Source organism: Xenopus tropicalis, chromosome 2, assembly GCF_000004195.4.
Source record: "Xenopus tropicalis strain Nigerian chromosome 2, UCB_Xtro_10.0, whole genome shotgun sequence".
Lineage (NCBI taxonomy): Eukaryota > Metazoa > Chordata > Amphibia > Anura > Pipidae > Xenopus > Xenopus tropicalis.
The window spans coordinates 162,089,563-162,110,238 of NC_030678.2; the positions used below are offsets into that span (position 1 = coordinate 162,089,563).

Genomic DNA, 20,676 nt, shown 5'->3' on the forward strand with positions numbered 1-20,676 from the left:
CATACACAATCATTCTGTAACTAAAGCCCCAGTAAGGCTTAGATTGTATTAGAGCAGAGGTTACTAAACTAAGCCAAATCTAGGGGACAGTCAAACAAGCTGTGATGGTATTAAATAGTTGTAGTTGGCCTTTAAATTAGCATGTAATAGAGCATGAAATGGCAAAAATTGTAAATACAAATAGTAAAAATGAACAAATTGCAGAATTATTACAAACAGCTACTCCATGGCTAACACTGAGCAATCTTTCCTTAGGCCTGACTCCACGAAGCCATACAACAACTTGGCTGCTGTGTGTACAAAGGTTGATGGAAGCGCATGAAAAACAAAATAAAAATATATAGTGCAGATCAATAAGAAAAAGAAAATATATAATGGCCACTGCCGTGAATAACTTAAATGAAACACCGCTGTAGAGTGTAACCAGAACTATGTGTATATTATAACTGCTCACCAGAACGATTCAAATATGGAACAAATAGGCCAACCCAGCTGAACCTTGATAGGAGTGGGAATCCGTTCAACAATGTATATAGGATAAAGGATATAAAGCAGATATAGTGTAAATCTGTTTATTGAGAATAAAAACCCTGCACAATGCAGGCTACTTACAATGTAGTAGTATTGTAAAAGCAGAAAAACAAATCGTGGCTCAACGCGTTTCGCGTGCCTCCTGCACGCTTCCTCAGGAGCAAATAAAGTGAAGTGTGTAGATGGCGTTACTATAAGTGGTATTTATAGACCTGCAATCAGGGTATAAAACGAAGACACCAGCGAGATACCGGAAGCGCATATATGACGCGCTGGAAGTGAAGGCGCGTAACCATGGGAACCGGTAAACACGCGCACTCGGCGCGTTCAGTTGGCTGCCGGTCACCATGGGAACGCGTCGGTGCTAATGTCGGCAGTATCACGGAACTCCATTGTAGCGCGCTTGCGCTGATGGTGTCAGTGATAGTGTGGGTAAGGTCTGGAAAGGTTATATTATAATACTAAGCACTAGATCAATAACTGTGGGTCAAAGTCCGCAAAAGGTAAAGTGAACACCATTTGAAGGGTTAATAGGTCAGGAAAGTCTATGATATAGAAACTGGATCATTAAACACGGGTCATGATCCACAACAGATAAAAGGAACACCCGTTGTTAAATGGACCCAACACCAAAAATCAAAGGAAACAATGTATGAATGTACACAGTATGTCAGGAATAAAAATATAAATATAGATATATAATATGGAAAAATAAGAATATTGCAATAATAAACCGAGCATAAATAAATGTCAAAAAATAGGAACAAAGATATCAATACTTAAAATATCTATATATATTCTATCAAAATTCTAAAATATAGATTAAAAAGCTGCCAGATCCAGATCAATATTGAGACCCAGAGGTTGTAGGGTGTTAAGCTTAAAGATCCAATAGGTCTCACGTTGTCTGAGTTTGATGAAGCGGTCTCCACCCCTAATGTTGGCCGGTATTTGCTCTAAACCTATATAGGTTAGGCCCTTAGGGTCACTGTTGTGTTTGTGTTTAAAATGCCGAGAAACTCCATGGTTCATCTTGCCTATTCTGATATTGCGTACGTGCTCACTGATCCTGGTTCCAACTGCTCTAATTGTCCTCCCAACATAAAACATTTCACACGGACAAATCAATAAATATATAACATAAATAGACCGGCAATTAATAAAAGCATTCTTTAAAGGAATATCTAAAAAATTAGATTTTTTGGGAGCGACAAAAGCACAAGACGCACACCTTTTTTTGCCGCACTTATAAGTTCCCTTCAAACCAAATGAATTCAAATGTTTTGTATGTCCTTCACGATCCCAAACCTTAGAAGGTGCCAACATATTACTCAGTGTTTGTGATTTTTTAAAACATATTTGTGGTTTTAAATTACAATGTCCTTTCAACACAGGATCGGCCAAAATTACATTCCAATGACGTTGGACGATATTTCTAATATTGTAAGCTGCCGAGTTAAACTTCGTATAAAAATTGCAGTTGTGGGATATGTTATCCCTGGATCTTTGTGGCTGAATAAGCTGCTCTCTATTTATGTTGTCTACTGTGTATCTGGCTTCCTGGAGCCAGGACTTTTTGTATCCCTTCTCTATAAATCTGCTTTCCAAGATAGAGCACTCCTGCTCATAATCCTCTAACTTCGAACAATTTCTTTTTGCTCTCATGAATTGTCCCTTTGGAATATTCCTAATACACTGGGTATGATGACTGCTGGAAGCATGTAGAAGACCGTTCCGGTCTGTCGGTTTCCGGTAAAGTCTTGTCTCTATCTTATTGTTAGTACAAAATAAAGTTAAATCTAAAAAATTTATCGTGTTTTTTTTAGATTTAACTTTATTTTGTACTAACAATAAGATAGAGACAAGACTTTACCGGAAACCGACAGACCGGAACGGTCTTCTACATGCTTCCAGCAGTCATCATACCCAGTGTATTAGGAATATTCCAAAGGGACAATTCATGAGAGCAAAAAGAAATTGTTCGAAGTTAGAGGATTATGAGCAGGAGTGCTCTATCTTGGAAAGCAGATTTATAGAGAAGGGATACAAAAAGTCCTGGCTCCAGGAAGCCAGATACACAGTAGACAACATAAATAGAGAGCAGCTTATTCAGCCACAAAGATCCAGGGATAACATATCCCACAACTGCAATTTTTATACGAAGTTTAACTCGGCAGCTTACAATATTAGAAATATCGTCCAACGTCATTGGAATGTAATTTTGGCCGATCCTGTGTTGAAAGGACATTGTAATTTAAAACCACAAATATGTTTTAAAAAATCACAAACACTGAGTAATATGTTGGCACCTTCTAAGGTTTGGGATCGTGAAGGACATACAAAACATTTGAATTCATTTGGTTTGAAGGGAACTTATAAGTGCGGCAAAAAAAGGTGTGCGTCTTGTGCTTTTGTCGCTCCCAAAAAATCTAATTTTTTAGATATTCCTTTAAAGAATGCTTTTATTAATTGCCGGTCTATTTATGTTATATATTTATTGATTTGTCCGTGTGAAATGTTTTATGTTGGGAGGACAATTAGAGCAGTTGGAACCAGGATCAGTGAGCACGTACGCAATATCAGAATAGGCAAGATGAACCATGGAGTTTCTCGGCATTTTAAACACAAACACAACAGTGACCCTAAGGGCCTAACCTATATAGGTTTAGAGCAAATACCGGCCAACATTAGGGGTGGAGACCGCTTCATCAAACTCAGACAACGTGAGACCTATTGGATCTTTAAGCTTAACACCCTACAACCTCTGGGTCTCAATATTGATCTGGATCTGGCAGCTTTTTAATCTATATTTTAGAATTTTGATAGAATATATATAGATATTTTAAGTATTGATATCTTTGTTCCTATTTTTTGACATTTATTTATGCTCGGTTTATTATTGCAATATTCTTATTTTTCCATATTATATATCTATATTTATATTTTTATTCCTGACATACTGTGTACATTCATACATTGTTTCCTTTGATTTTTGGTGTTGGGTCCATTTAACAACGGGTGTTCCTTTTATCTGTTGTGGATCATGACCCGTGTTTAATGATCCAGTTTCTATTTCATAGACTTTCCTGACCTATTAACCCTTCAAATGGTGTTCACTTTACCTTTTGCGGACTTTGACCCACAGTTATTGATCTAGTGCTTAGTATTATAATATAACCTTTCCAGACCTTACCCACACTATCACTGACACCATCAGCGCAAGCGCGCTACAATGGAGTTCCGTGATACTGCCGACATTAGCACCGACGCGTTCCCATGGTGACCGGCAGCCAACTGAACGCGCCGAGTGCGCGTGTTTACCGGTTCCCATGGTTACGCGCCTTCACTTCCAGCGCGTCATATATGCGCTTCCGGTATCTCGCTGGTGTCTTCGTTTTATACCCTGATTGCAGGTCTATAAATACCACTTATAGTAACGCCATCTACACACTTCACTTTATTTGCTCCTGAGGAAGCGTGCAGGAGGCACGCGAAACGTGTTGAGCCACGATTTGTTTTTCTGCTTTTACAATACTACTACATTGTAAGTAGCCTGCATTGTGCAGGGTTTTTATTCTCAATAAACAGATTTACACTATATCTGCTTTATATCCTTTATCCTATATACATTGTTGAACGGATTCCCACTCCTATCAAGGTTCAGCTGGGTTGGCCTATTTGTTCCATATTTGAATCGTTCTGGTGAGCAGTTATAATATACACATAGTTCTGGTTACACTCTACAGCGGTGTTTCATTTAAGTTATTCACGGCAGTGGCCATTATATATTTTCTTTTTCTTATTGATCTGCACTATATATTTTTATTTTGTTTTTCATGCGCTTCCATCAACCTTTGTACACATATTTCGAGGCTCATCTAAAAGGGGAGCTGACATCAAGAGGAGGCAGCATATCTTCACTATTTGTTATATTGGATTGAGGACAATACATAAACTGACTTTCACCAAGAAGCGCTGAGTATTTTGGGTGTTTCTCACCCTTTGAACAACAACTTGGCTGCTAACGGGGGAGGGACGGGGGCACATACAGGGGTCCTAAATACCATCTTTGGACCCCTGCATAACATCTTGGTCCCATTGGCAGCCCTTTGTGTTGGCTTCTTGATGAACAACAGCATCTTCTGACAAATGCATCTGAGGAACAGCGGCTTTAGAAGACTGACCTAAGTATGGCATTTATTGTCATGTTTTAGTCTTTTTTACATTTTCAAAGAAGAATGTATTTATGGCATAAATGCTTTGCTTATTGTATATTAATCTTTCCTTAGGCCTGAATCCACGAATCCATAAAACAACTTGGCTGCCAACGGGGGAGGGTCGGGGGCACATACAGGGGTCCTAAATACCATCTTTGGACCCCTGCATAACATCTTGGTCCCGTTGGCAGCCCTTTGTGTTGGCTTCTTGATGAACAACAGCACCTTCTGACAAATGCATCTGAGAAACAGCGGCTTTAGAAGACTGACCTAAGGATGGCATTTATTGTCATGTTTTAGTCTTTTTTACATTTTCAAAGAAGAATGTATTTATGGCATAAATGCTTTATTGTATATTAATCTTTCCTTAGGCCTGACTCCACGAAGCCATACAACAACTTGACTGCCAACGGGGGAGGGACGGGGGCACATACAGGGGTCCTAAATACCATCTTTGGACCCCTGCATAACATCTTGGTCCCGTTGGCAGCCCTTTGTGTTGGCTTCTTGATGAACAACAGCATCTTCTAACAAATGCATCTGAGAAACAGCGGCTTTAGAAGATCGACGTAAGTATGGCATTTATTGTCATGTTTTAGTCTTTTTTACATTTTCAAAGAAGAATGTATTTATGGCATAAATGCTTTATTGTATATTAATCTTTCCTTAGGCCTGACTCCACGAAGCCATACAACAACTTGGCTGCCAACGGGGGAGGGATGGGGGCACATACAGGGGTCCTAAATACCATCTTTGGACCCCTGCATAACATCTTGGTCCCGTTGGCAGCCCTTTGTGTTGGCTTCTTGATGAACAACAGCATCTTCTAACAAATGCATCTGAGAAACAGCGGCTTTAGAAGATTGACGTAAGTATGGCATTTATTGTCATGTTTCATTCTTTGTTTACATTTTCAAAGAAGAATGTATTTATGGCATAAATGCTTTATTTATTGTATATTAATCTTTCCTTAGGCCTGAATCCACGAATCCATAAAACAACTTGGCTGCCAACGGGGGAGGGTCGGGGGCACATACAGCGGTCCTAAATACCATCTTTGGACCCCTGCATAACATCTTGGTCCCGTTGGCAGCCCTTTGTGTTGGCTTCTTGATGAACAACAGCATCTTCTAACAAATGCATCTGAGAAACAGCGGCTTTAGAAGATTGGCATTAGTATGGCATTTATTGTCATGTTTTATTCTTTGTTTACATTTTCAAAGAAGAATGTATTTATGGCATAAATGCTTTGCTTATTGTATATTAATAAATATATACAATAAACATTCCATCTTTAAATGACATTGGCCTGTGCTTTATTTTCTTATTAGGGAGCCAGTCAGAATCACCTCCAAGCCCACTGTTGGCTCATACCCATCATCCCTTTACACATACAGACCCATACTGACCTATCTATCCACTCACATACAGACCCATACTGACCTATCTATCCATTCACATACAGACCCACACTGACCTATCTATCCACTCACATACAGACCCATACTGACCTATCTATCCACTCACATACAGACCCACACTGACCTCTCTATCCACTCACATACAGACCCACACTGACCTATCTATACACTCACAGACCCATACTGACCTATCTATCCACTCACATACAGACCCATACTGACCTATCTATCCACTCACATACAGACCCATACTGACCTATCTATGCACTCACATACAGACCCACACTGACCTCTCTATCCACTCACATACAGACCCACACTGACCTATCTATCCACTCACATACAGACCCATACTGACCTATCTATCCACTCACATACAGACCCATACTGACCTATCTATCCACTCACATACAGACCCACACTGACCTATCTATCCACTCACATACAGACCCACACTGACCTATCTATCCACTCACATACAGACCCACACTGACCTATCTATACACTTACATACATAAACCATATATACCAACATAGTGCACATGGAAAGATTATGAAGAGGTATGGGTTGCTGACCCTTTTCAACACTTCATTGCAGCAGTGCACAGCTAGTTAATGTAACAAAGCGTTTGGGCAGTCTAAGCATCACAGCATCTGCGCATGGGGGGGGTCACTTCCATCTTAATTTGCATATTTCGCTTCCCATTCGCTAATCTGTGTTAAGCCTCCCTACAACTGTGCCGCTAATAATCATTGGTAGTCACTTTTCCAGACTAAAGCTAAATTGTGCCACAGTCCCTGCCTGTAACAGAAACCCTTTAACTGCAGCTTGGAGGGCCCTATTTACTAAATACAGAGCTGAGCCGTATGGTGCTGTGTGAGATCCCAGTCAAACAGGTGTAAATAAAGTACAGAGCCATATAGTGCAACCTGGTGCCAAAGGTGAACCAACCCTTTAAATAAGGGCAATTAGTCTTAAGCACTTTTTGTTCTATGGGAAACAAGAGATTGCTCTTGAGCTGTAAGCATAGCAACCTGTCAGTAACTCATCGCTGTATCTGTAGCAGCAACTGACTTAAGAGATCAAGACCTCAGCACAGGGGAAGGATAAAAACCCATAAGGTTAATTTGTTTTGTCTAATTGAATCTCAAATTTTTTTTATTGAAACAATTAATAAATGTGCATCCCAGTCTTTATTATATACAAGGACTTAACTTCGGATGTACGAGGGCTTAAGTGTAACTGGCCAGGGCCAGATTTAAACTTTTTTTGTGCCCCTAGGCCTTTCTGTTGTAAGCACCTCCCTCCCCCTGCCACTAGAACCCCCTCTCAGCCCCCTGCCAATAGCACCCCCCTGCCACTACCACCCCCTCCCCCTGCCTCTTACACCCCCTGCCACTAGCACCCCCTCCCCCCTGCTCACACACCCTGGCACTCGCACCCCCTCTTGCCAATCTGCTGGTCCCTCGTGCCGCCACGGTTCCAGTGTGATTCCTTTCTCTGGGGACTGGGTGGCTGGAGATTTAAATGGCTGCCGAAATTTCCTGCCCAGACCCCAATGAAGATGCCCTATATTTGCAGTCCTAGGCCCAGACCTTTGTGGCCTGTAATTGGCATTAACCTCCTTTTAATAAACATGTGTCTTGGATATAATGCTCATGGGCAATTAGCTCGATGTACATTAAGATCTGAGATATTTCAGATTTGGTTCCACTGATACGCTGAACTGTTTGTTTATGAGCTGAACTGTATTCCTGAGAGACACAATACCGGCACATTGAAGGATTGTTCCACTTTGTATTGTTTGGACATTGCCGAGCTTTCAGCAATGACTCTAGCCTGGTATGAAGCCGACTGCAGGCACATTAGGTACTAATAAGCCAAGAGAAATAAATATTTGGCTGAAAGAGTTTGAACAAAACCCAGAGCACAGCTGGCAACCCCTGTCATTTGTTACAGTGGCCGGGGAGATAGCTGTTTGGGGCAAGTGATAATAATGGGGGATAATTATCCTGACATTGACTGGAGCCATAGTACTGCCAGGACAGTAAATGGGAACAAGTTTATAAACTTGCTGCATGGCAACTTTATGTCACAGGTTGTTGAGGAGCCAACCAGGAACCATATTGGATCTACTGATCGCTAATGACCCAGAACAACGTATGGCAAATGTGAAAGAGTTTCTGGCAGACACAGCACCTCCATTTAACTATAGGCTTATACCACATACAAAATGGTGATGTATTGTGCCAAAAGTAGCAGAGATAGCAGAAACTACATTTGGTGTTCTTTCCTTTGTGACAAAAGGTGGGGACCATTTAATAATAAGTTATTGGAGGGATTTTTGTAAAGAAATGTCAAAATAATGACCGTATTAATGAAACAAAGTCAAAACATAATCATTCTGGCATTTATTTTACTCTTTTAACATACAGCGACTTAAAAAGTACTTACTGGGAAAAACATTTCATATTCTCAGAAACCGTGTACAGAAAAATAAAATGTTCTTCATATCTATCCTTCAGACCTATTTACATGGTTATTTAATTAATACATGGGAAAAAATAACTGCATCATTTTAATTGCACAGCAAAAGGAACTGGAACAATGCGTTAGAGCAAGAAGTGCTTTCTAGGAGGGCAATATGTTTGTAAGCACAATATCCATATTTAATGTACAACTGTGAGGACAGCCATATTGTATCTATGACATATGGAACAGCAGGAACAAGTCATATACTATAATACAGCCACAGTACATGAAGCCAAAGCAACTACTAGAGAATTCAAAACCATTTAAACTGCCATTCCTATGCATGTTAATATGTCTGACATCTTGTAGTCTATCTTCAACTCAACCTTCACCCTTTGTGTAGGGAGGCTGGTCAGGTAAGAGCAAACTTTAGAAGATGTTCTTCAGGTAAGGAATTATGTTTTTCAACATGATGTTACAGATACTGAAGAAAAGACAAAAGGACTTCATTTCATGCGACCAATCACCCACATAACAGTGCTCCATGTGCCCTTCCCTTCAATGTCTAAAACTGGGATAGAGCAGCCTTGGTTGCTCCTCAATCATTTACAGTTTATCTTATAACAATAGTCCACAAATGTATGGTGCACAAGCATTGTTCTATCGTTCAAATATTCCACACACTAAAGAAAAAAGTACATGGACTTCTACCGCTTTATGTGCCCTTTTCTTTAATGTCTATTGTCTAATATTGGCGCGGATCAACCTAGTTTTGAGAAGCACCAACATGAGAAGTAAATGGTGTGATAAAGGCCCACTGTGCTTAGTGAGTAGTTCCTTCTCTTCAAACACTTACAGTGTAGTGTAGAGATGCTAGATGACAGCAGTCCACAAAAGAGGTCCATGTTTGCTTATCTTCAGTATCTGTAGTTCTAATATTGGGGTGAGATTGATGAGCGTGTGAAGTAAATGGTGTGCTACAGGGCAACTGTGTGGGTCAGCAAATGGAAAAACTACAAGACTATGCTACACTTCTGTCTTAGTAAGTATCCCACACAACAGAAGTCCATGTGCTCTTCCCATCAATGTCTGTAGTTCTAAAATTGGGGTGGAGCAGCCTGGGTTTGATGAACAATGGAATGTGGTGTGCTGAAGTTCAGCTGTACTAAGAACGGACTTCCATCTTCTCAAACTCCAACATTTTAGCTTAGAGATTTTTGATGCCAACAGTCCACAAATTGAAGAAGCACACTGCATTGGTCTGTGGTTCAGACATTCCTCAGACAAAAAGAAAAAATCTCCTGCTAAGCAAAATGGAGAACTGAAGCAACTGTAAGTGGTAAGAAATCAAATGCTTTCTTGCATGCAGGTTGCACCCAAACAAATAGAAATGTCCATTAGATCATCTTTATTACAAGTAACATATAAATTAAATTATTTTAAGGGTGATGGGGTGATGAAAGAGATATGATATTCACTTTTTGTGAAATATAATTGGTTTTACCATCCCCGCTAGGATTTTGGGTAACTGGTCAGAGATCACTTCCGACATCATTTCAGGAAATTCCACACTAAGCGATCGAGACTGCAGGAAGGTGTTGAGACAATACAGGTGGAGCTGCTTTACAAGCTGGTGGGACCAAACAAACATCAGGCATGGTAAGTATGGATACAAAGAACTCAAATGGTTCCTACAGAGCTTGTAGGCTGACTCCTTATGCTCTGCAATAGTTATATGTAAGAAGCACTTAGGGCCCATTTCCAATAACAGCCATTACAGGGCATCTCTTTAGTTGCCTTCAGGGAACATCTTCTACCTGCGAGCATGTACCTGGTTCCCTTCACTTGTGGGTTCCTCACCTGGTGCTCAAAAGCTACAGCACCTTGTGTCTTTAGAGCACCTATACATAGGGTATAACACCTCTAACTAGCCTTCAGTCATGTGGTCTCTTCCTTATTAAGCTTATTGGCAGCCTTATTTGGGTTGAACTTGTCTCTTCGGTCTCTACCACTTTATAATCATGTGCCCTTTGGTAATAAAAATATGTTTTATTTAAAACTTTACAGCTCTCCTTAATCAAAGCTGGTTAGGAGGATGGGGTTATTGAAATCATTGTGCTTCATTTATGAAACACTGACATAAAAAGCAATCATTTAAAAAGAATGGAAGCGCTCATCACTTCATTCAGGAATGAATGATTGGAAAAGACAGATTAGACTTACTTCATGCATGGAGTCCATGAGTTTAGTTAGTTGATAGAAACGCTGGGAGCTGGCAGTCACACCCTTGTGCCTTAAGCCAATAGCCTTGGCCAGCTCTCTTATGTAGTTTGACCTCATATCATCAAAATGAGTCTGACTTTTGATGCCTTCCAAATATGTGGTCAGTTCTAAAATTTCTATAAATGTAGTCTTTGCTGTATGTATTATAATATGTTGGGGAACCAAATCTATCGGAAACACACCATAGGGCAGCGCTCTGCAACATCTAAACACTACTGATTTGCTATTAGGCTGCAATTTGCTTGCAAGGCTTGTTTAACCCAGTGAGCTGGTCTATTTGTTCCCTAGTTGTGTAATGATAATATTTCTATCTGTGCTTTTGTGTTTGTGAGTCAAATACCCAGGAGTTTTACTATAAATATATTATTCTGTCATTGGCAAGAGGTAGTGGCGCCAGTTCTTATCCATAGTTTATATGGTGGGAAAGAGAACATGGCTGTTCCCCTTTGGACTTTACGTCGTACCAAGGGTGCAAATGCTGGGAAGCCTGGAGCAGAAGGCCCCGGAGTCAAGATTCGAGCCCTAAGGTGACCAACCCTAGAGAAGCAGTTTCTGTCATAATACACTCACAGTTGTGAATTAGACATGCCTTGGCAAGAACAGCATCTGCTCCACCAAGTGTGGTCCCTATACTTCCCCCTAAGTAAAGGGAGTTTGGAAAGGGGCTAATTACTTCCCTGAAATGCCTCCCCTGGAGGAAATCTATTTCACTATGTTGTCTCTCTACTGGTGAGAATATTTCTACCCATTACAGATGTTTGATGGCCAATATCACTTTAAGTCAGTGGTTTCTCAGACTGCTAGGCTGCAACTTTTAGGTGGCCTGGAGCATTTTCTGGGGGGGCCAGTCAGTTAGGGTGGGATCAGGGGAGCATGTTCTTACTTATTCTACTGAAAGCACCACTTCAAGGTCAATTATGTGCATCCTTATTACGTGCAAGAAGGGACGCTGTACAAATGTTAGACCTCAAAGGTGAAGTGAAAAAAGAAGTCAGGGAAATGGACTCCTTGGTTTTGGCTCAATAAAAGTAACCCAAGATGCAGACCCCTTTGGTATGAACTCCAATACTGATGATGCTACTGGACCAAAACTATTTCCGCCAATACAGAAGAATGCCTTTCACTGATCCAAGGAGTTGATGTAATGATTAAATAGCTGGTTATTTGAATTATAAACAACCTCAAACAACTGGCTCCAGTGCGCACTAAGCACGTCAGTAAGAAGTAATTGCCTTGGGCAAGGTCAGTGCCGTATTCTAACGACATACATTGTATGGGTCCTGCAACAACTTGAAAAATAAGCAGGAGGTGCGTGTATGGCAGATTGATGAGACAACGGATATCGCAAAAGCTTCAGATATGGGTCATCTAATCGATCGGGCTGGGCGAAAGATTTTGCTTGGGAACCGTTGAAGGCACCCAAGCAAAATCTGTGTTTAGGGCTGAATCGTCAGTTGGAGGTAGAATCCCTATTGTTTCTACCGCCATATCTGACAATTCAGCTCTGAACGTCAGTGGAGGGAATGAATTCCTATGGGCAAAAATGTAAGAGGCCACAGCTAAAGTTTTATTTTATAAAAAGCACTGACAGCTAAACAAAGCAGCATGCCTCTTTTCTACCTTGCTCACAGAGAGAATATAATATTCTGCATGGTGCAGAGTACTTATTACTTGCTAGTAGTTTGTAACCACCTGTTGGTAGGGGCTCCAAAGATTTCTGATGGCACCCTTCTCCCTACAGAATCCCTCCCTGTAATTAATATAGAGTCACCCTTGCAACTCTTCACATTCCCATGAGTCAGTTGAGCCTGTCTATAAAATACTAAGAGAACTTAAATACAGAGTGAAGCCAAGCATTTTGTCACCCAAGTGCTTTTCGGCTTAAGGGGCAAGCAACATAACCACTGGAATTACCTGCTCCTGTAGGTGCACTAACAGGCCAGGCAACTTCCACAGGAATTTTGTGAAGGTTGATTTTGAGCATTTTTTCACCCACCATACAAGCTGTAAAATGCTTGTAATTGCCCTGTGCGCCATTTCCCATGTATGATGGAGTATAAAAAGACCATATATTTTATATAGTACATCTTAGTTGTATACATCTGGGTGTTATTCAATCTGCAATGTATATCTAGTACACCCCCCATAGCAGCCTCCAGCTTCTGCCCCATTGCCGCCTACAGCTTCTGCCCCATTGCAGCCTACAGCTTCTGTCCCATTGCAGCCTACAGCTTCTGCCCCATTGCAGCCTACAGCTTGTGCCCCATTGCAGCCTACAGCTTGTGCCCCATTGCAGCGTACAGCTTCTGTCCCATTGCAGCCTACAGCTTCTGCCCCATTGCAGCCTATAGCTTGTGCCCCATTGCAGCCTACAGCTTCTGCCCCATTGCAGCCTACAGCTTGTGCCCCATTGCAGCCTACAGCTTGTGCCCCATTGCAGCCTACAGCTTCTGTCCCATTGCAGCCTACAGCTTCTGTCCCATTGCAGCCTACAGCTTGTGCCCCATTGCAGCCTACAGCTTGTGCCCCATTGCAGCCTACAGCTTGTGCCGCATTGCAGCCTACAGCTTCTGTCCCATTGCAGCCTACAGCTTCTGTCCCATTGCAGCCTACAGCTTGTGCCCCATTGCAGCCTACAGCTTGTGCCCCATTGCAGCCTACAGCTTGTGCCCCATTGCAGCCTACAGCTTCTGTCCCATTGCAGCTTACAGCTTCTGTCCCATTGCAGCCTACAGCTTCTGCCCCATTGCAGCCTACAGCTTCTGTCCCATTGCAGCCTACAGCTTCTGCCCCATTGCAGCCTACAGCTTGTGCCCCATTGCAGCCTACAGCTTCTGCCCCATTGCAGCCTACAGCTTCTGCCCCATTGCAGCCTACAGCTTGTGCCCCATTGCAGCCTACAGCTTCTGCCGCTCCCTAACTTGCTGGTCTTACTGATGCACAAGTTAGGGGACAGGCACAAGTGAGGAATTTGCTTTTTCCCTTGTGTTTGTGTAGGTTTCCTCCAGGATCCTTTGCTTTTCTTGCTATAATTAAAATATATATATTATTAGAATAAAGTCATTAGCCACATATTTTAACATGACACATCCATTTTTTACAGAATATAATTTGTTTCTTGTTGCCGCACATGAATTTGGTCATTGTATCCAACCTATCGCTATTGGAACACCGGAAACTTTCGTCTACCCCAAGATGATGTGAAAGGAATACAGTCCATATATGGGAGGAAGAAATAGGCAAAATAACATGAGCTGGATCTCCATATTGTATTTGGCAAACAAAATCAGTATGCAATGCTTTGTTATTTTAGTATGGCAATAATCCTTCAGCAGCTACACAAAGAGAATGCAATAATAACCTACATTTAACCACACGGGAGGGTTCTAGTTGGTCATGGCATGAATCCAGCTTTCCAAACAGTGATTGGCCAACGTGAGAGTGGAACTTGGAATCGGCAAAGGTTTAAGACATCTTCTATGGACCCCACTGGTCATAATGATATTAATTACTAATTATTTGCTTCTGTTTTTCAAATAAAATCAGTGATTTGCCAAAAGCTTCTCATTTTTAAAGTGTTTGCTACAGACAACCCTGATTTAGGAAATTAAATAGATCATTCACATTCAGTCATTTATATACTATAATTATGTACGGTGTAAGGATTTCAGGTAGTTGGACCGTGGTCTCCCTGGGGAAAAGACCCTTGGGTGCACTTTCAGACCTTTCTAACAGAATCCAAGATGGGGAGCTCCTGTGATAACTGTAAAGACCTATATCATTGCTACTATAGAGATACTGAAACTTTAGGCCAGCCCATTGAGTTTAGTATAGAAAATATGTCCATATTCATTTATATACAGGTATATGGAGCGTTTGGAGTTAGAACTTTGATTGGCCATGCATTCTTTGATCACTTTTGAAATGTATAATTTGCATGTTTGTATTCAGAAATATTCTACAATCAGTATAAACCCAAGCACATTGTCTTATAAGAACAATTTTAACTATATTTCTTCCTGTGATTTTATTATTTTGTTTCAGTAGTCCAAAGGCTGGTAAACATGTGATGATGTGGTTCAACATTGTGAAAGTCAGTTCCAGACCGGATGCTGAGAAATAGCTTAGGAGATTGGTACATTTACCTCTCAGTGATGAGGCAATGGGGTGTTGGCAACAAAGCAAGAGGAATTGTACAAACACCAGGCGTGATGTAACTGTATCTCACGTAAAGGGCTAAAACACTATTTATTAAAATTAATATTTTTTCCTTGGGACTAATATTTTCTCTGCGATTGTTTATAACACTGTGAGTTGCTAAGGTGGCACGGGCAAATCTTTATAATCTTCTGGGACAGGAAAACATGTTTTTATAAAATGCATGAGTAAAAAGCACTCCTCCAGCAGGATCCTGCATTGAAACCTGTTTTACTATATTTAATTTTGAAATTTGATGTGGATTTATTCTTAATCTCCCAGATGCCCTCAGCCATGTGACTTGTGCTCTGTTGCACTTTAGTTTTTCTTTACTGCTGAGCTGCAAGTTGGAGTGATATCAACCCCCCCCAAGAGCCGATCAGCAGAACAATGGGAAGGGAGCAAGATAGTGGCTCCCAGTAACTATCAGAATAGCACTCAAAACTCAATATTGAGTGCTATTCTGATACCTACTGGGAGCTGCTATCTTGCTCCCTTCCCATTGCTCTGCTGTAAGAAATCCAAGTCCGGCTTGGGACTCCTCCAGTTACATGGGAGTAGGAGAAACAATAGGTTAGCTGAAAGCAGTTCTAATGTGTAGCGCCGGCTCCTTCTGAAAGCTCAGACTCAGGCACAATGCACTGAGATGCACTACACACCAATATTACAGCTAAAAAAAAGTGTAATGAATTAATTGCTATGTTAACAGTGTAATTTAGTCATAAAAACTACACCATAAAAATCATGACAGAATCCCTTTACTATATCTATAGACAGCAATAGCCAAAGCACCAGTTCAATTCCTATTCATTCTAACTAATATAAGAATGTCAAACGCAGACTTGATTACCAAAATGAAATAAGCAATGGGGCAATAGGGGCATGCAGGGCCATCTTATAAATCTTAATTATCTTCGCTCTGTCTTCCAGCTGCAACTAAAATGGTTCATAGACACACATTCAATACACAGTGGGGCAGGGAGTCTGCTTACTACTCACAATGGACATTGGGGTTGAGTGAAGTTGTCAAGTAAGGTCAACAGTTACAAGGAACCAGACTTACAGTTAAAATATTTATAAATTCATTGTGTATATACCTTAATGGGTATATATAATGTTTATATGGGATTAAACAAAATTTGACTAGTTGAGAATGTTATTTTTTAAGGAAGAAGGTGATTCTAAATGATGTTTATGTGCATTTCTAACCCTGCTAGAAGAACGCTTAGTCCTACAGTGATGTAACTGACACATGCAGAATTGCAAATCTTTAGACCCTAAAAAGCAAACAATAACTTGAGTAAACTAACCACATATTGGGTAATTTACAGTTAGAGCAAAACAAATGAATACAGTAGCGTTGGTCAGTTCCCTATTGTTGTGTGTTAAGCAGCACAAAATAACAGACAGAAATCTGCACAAAATTGGATGGATATTTCAAAAGTGTCTACAAAGCATTCAAAAAACCCCAGAGTTTCCCTTCATTTTTCCTATGGAAACCCCTCCATTCCCCTGTTTATAAAAGTTTGTTATTATACCACTCCGAACCTAGTGTAGATTGTAAGCTCTTTTGGGCAGGGCCCTCTTCACCTCTTGTATCGGTTACTGATTGCTTTATATGTTACTCTGTATGTCCAATGTATGAAACCCACTTATTGTACAGCGCTGCGGGATATGTTGGCGCTTTATAAATAAATGTTAATAATAATAATAATAATAGTAATAGTGTAGTAATATGTGTGGGTAGATGGCAGGCACAGATTTGCAGGATATTTCTGTATTTTACCATTGGCGAATTGTTTTGTGAAATTTCTGTGAAAATTTGTGCAGAAAAATTCGTTGTGCGTCAAAAATGAGTATGGTCGCGTCAAAATTGGGCGCGGTGGCATCAAATAAGACGCAGACGACAAACAAAAACGCAGGCGACAAAAAAGTCATGCGTTTTGCTGATTTGTCACCATTTCGCTAATTTTCTTGTAGTTTCGCAAATTTTATGGCGAAGCGAAATGGGACAGATTCGCTCATCATGTGTGGGAACTATGCATACATAACTGCAAGTGTATGATATTAATATCATTTAATTGTATGAATATACAGTGAACAAGATATTTGTATAGTAGTGACGAGAGAATCTGTCCCATTTTGCTTTGACAAAAAATTCACAAACATAAGTAAAATGCGTTTGTAATGCAACTTTTTTGTCGTCCGCAGCTATTTTAATGTGACCGCACCCATTTTGACACAACCACCACAACCATTTTGACACGCAACTAATTTTTCCGTGGCGAGTTTTCGCTGAAGTTTTGCAAAATCGCCAATGGTGAAATGGAGAAATTTACTGCGAATCCATGCCCGGCAAAAAAATTCGCTCATCACTACTATACAGATTTAAGCAGGGAGTCAGTCAGATGTTAATTAAGTTGCTGAAGTTGGGAATGTTTTGAAGTGCCTTTGTGGTTGTTGCCTTGATATTTATTATCCCTAACTGATATGGTGATCGACACCATGTGATAGGGGGGTGATCAACACCATGTGATAGGGGGGGATGATCAACGGGGCCCCTCACAACAAAATTTTCAGGGCCCTCCTCCTCCTCCTCCCACGCCCTGCCCCCTAATGGCCCCTCCCCCAGTGACCCCTCCCATCAGTATAAGGGACACACAAACATTGGTAGCCAGTGCCCCTAAAACATTGGTAGCCAGGGCCCCCCTAATACAGTGGTGCCCAGCAACAGTGCCCCCTAGTACATGGTGCCAGCGCCCCCCCCTAGTACATTGGTGCCCAGCAGCAGTGCCCCCCTAGTACACTGGTGCCCAGCAGCAGTGCCCCCCTAGTACACTGGTGCCCAGCAGCAGTGCCCCCCTAGTACATTGGTGCCCAGCAGCAGTGCCCCCCTAGTACATTGGTGCCCAGCAGCAGTGCCCCCCTAGTACACTGGTGCCCAGCAGCAGTGCCCCCCTAGTACACTGGTGCCCAGCAGCAGTGCCCCCCTAGTACATTGGTGCCCAGCAGCAGTGCCCCCCTAGTACATTGGTGCCAAGAGCAGTGCCCCCCTAGTACACTGGTGCCCAGCAGCAGTGCCCCCTAGTACATTGGTGCCCAGCAGCAGTGCCCCCCTAGTACATTGGTGCCAAGAGCAGTGCCCCCCTAGTACATTGGTGCCAAGAGCAGTGCCCCCCTAGTACATTGGTGCCCAGCAGCAGTGCCCCCCTAGTACATTGGTGCCAAGAGCAGTGCCCCCCTAGTACATTGGTGCCAAGAGCAGTGCCCCCCTAGTACATTGGTGCCCAGCAGCAGTGCCCCCCAGTACATTGGTGCCAAGAGCCAGCCCCCCTAGTACATTGGTGCCCAGCAGCAGTGCCCCCCTAGTACATTGGTGCCCAGCAGCAGTGCCCCCATAAGTCAGTGTGCCCCGTGGCCCCCCCTAATACATTGGTGCCCAGCAGCATTTTACTTCTGCTCTTCGGCGGCTTCAGCAGCATCTTCTCCTCACGCGCGCCGCCTCTGCACTTCTGCCTACACGCGACCGCACACAGGCCCTTTTATAACGTTGCGCCCCGTGCGTACTGACGTCACCGGTACACACGGGGCGCAACCAATGACAGGGCCCGGATTTTATTAAAGGGGGCCCGAGCTACTAAGAAAAACTGTAGCATCGCCGGGCCCCCTTTGAAAGTAAAAATTGCCCGGGACAGTTGTACCCGCTGTGCCCCCCTGATGGCGGCCCTGGATAGGGGGGGATGATCAACACCAAGATATCACAGGAAGCGAACTGGAGGGTCTTTAGCATTTCAAAGTAAACTGGTTGTTCAGCTGTTTATGGTGAAACGACATCCTTATGGAAACTACCTGACTGACTAACACAACAAGATTATGATACTTGATTATCTTGCCAATCAGAATAAATTCTTCTAAGACAACTTCGGCAACTTCGGCAAATCGCAGCGCCACGTATGCCATCCCACCGCCGATTTACATTGTAGGCGGTGGGATGGCATTGTGGGGAGATCAGTCGGTGACTAATCTCCCCATGTGTCACAGCCCTAATAGTATAAAGGTGGCCATACACGTTAAGATCTGCTCGCTTGGCGACCTCGGGGATCTTCTCCCGATATCCCCACCTACGGGTGGGTGATATCGGGCAAATTTGGGCTAATTCGAACGTTTGGCCCTGGGGCCAAACGACGGCAATGGGCACAGTCGGTTCGGGGACCGCATCAACGAGCTGATGCGGTCCCTGATCCGACTAAATCTTTTAACCTGCCCGATCAATATCTGCCCAATTTCAGGCCAGATGTCGGTTGGGCAGGCCAGTCATTGCTGCCCCTACACGGGCCGTTGAGCTGTCTAAGGGACCGATATCGGCAGCTACAGCCTGTGTATGGCCACCTTAACTTGTAAAGCTCTTACGCACAGACACACTCAGACAGATATACACACACACACAAAGATTATATGGGAGGTCAGGGAGAAGTCCTCTGAAGGCTGTTCCCTATAGAATAGATCCTCTGAAGGCTGTTCCCTATAGAATAGATCCTCTGAAGGCTCCTCCCTGTAGAATAGATCCTCTGAAGGCTGCTCCCTATAGAATAGATCCTCTGAAGGCTGCTCCCTATAGAATAGATCCTCTGAAGGCTGTTCCCTATAGAATAGATCCTCTGAAGGCTGCTCCCTATAGAATAGATCCTCTGAAGGCTGCTCCCTATAGAATAGATCCTCTGAAGGCTGCTCCCTATAGAATAGATCCTCTGAAGGCTGTTCCCTATAGAATAGATCCTCTGAAGGCTGTTCCCTATAGAATAGATCCTCTGAAGGCTGCTCCCTATAGAATAGATCCTCTGAAGACTAGAATAGATCCTCTGAAGACTGCTCCCTATAGAATAGATCCTCTGAAGGCTGTTCCCTATAGAATAGATCCTCTGAAGGCTGTTTGAAAGACCTCTGTATTTTTTGCTTTAGTATTTGGAATAGCAAAACAGGGGAGCACTCACCAGATGGGTTGAACTGCAACTAGGCACTCCGTGCTGCAATGTCTCAAACACGCCCCCAATCCAGGCAAAACTCAGTGCAATATAGATAAATTGTGGACATCCTTCCATAAAATATCACTTTTATTCAAACGATTAAAACCTTCACAGAGTTAGGCACCCACAGCTTTACGCGTTTCATGGCTTCTCGCCACTTCATCAGAAGCTACACAGGTGCCATGACACAATTGCATTTAAATACACACCCCCAGCCCAAACTCTCTACATAAGTTAACCCTATATAAACCCCAATCGATCCCTTTAAAAACAGAAGTTAGAAAACATCGAAAAATAAGTGTTTGAATAAAAGTGACATTTTATGGAAGGATGTTCCTGTGCTCCGTCCACAATTTATCTATATTGCACTTTAGTATTTGGCTAAGGAAGAGCTTTAATTCTCCCTGTTGAAAGGGAAGGAAAAGTGCCAGGAAGGTGATGCCTAGCCATGTGCCCAGGGCCATTTTCTTGTAGAAGAGGCGCACTGTCAATGGGAGATGCTGAACAAGTTCTTTGCACTTTAGGCTGAC

At 42.3% G+C, this 20,676-nt stretch overlaps 1 pseudogene; it reads left to right on the plus strand.

Annotated features, from left to right (window-relative positions):
• LOC101734720 overlaps window positions 1-14,378 on the plus strand; it is a 52,535-nt pseudogene extending 38,157 nt beyond the window's left edge.
• The last annotated feature ends 6,298 nt before the right edge of the window (window positions 14,379-20,676 follow it).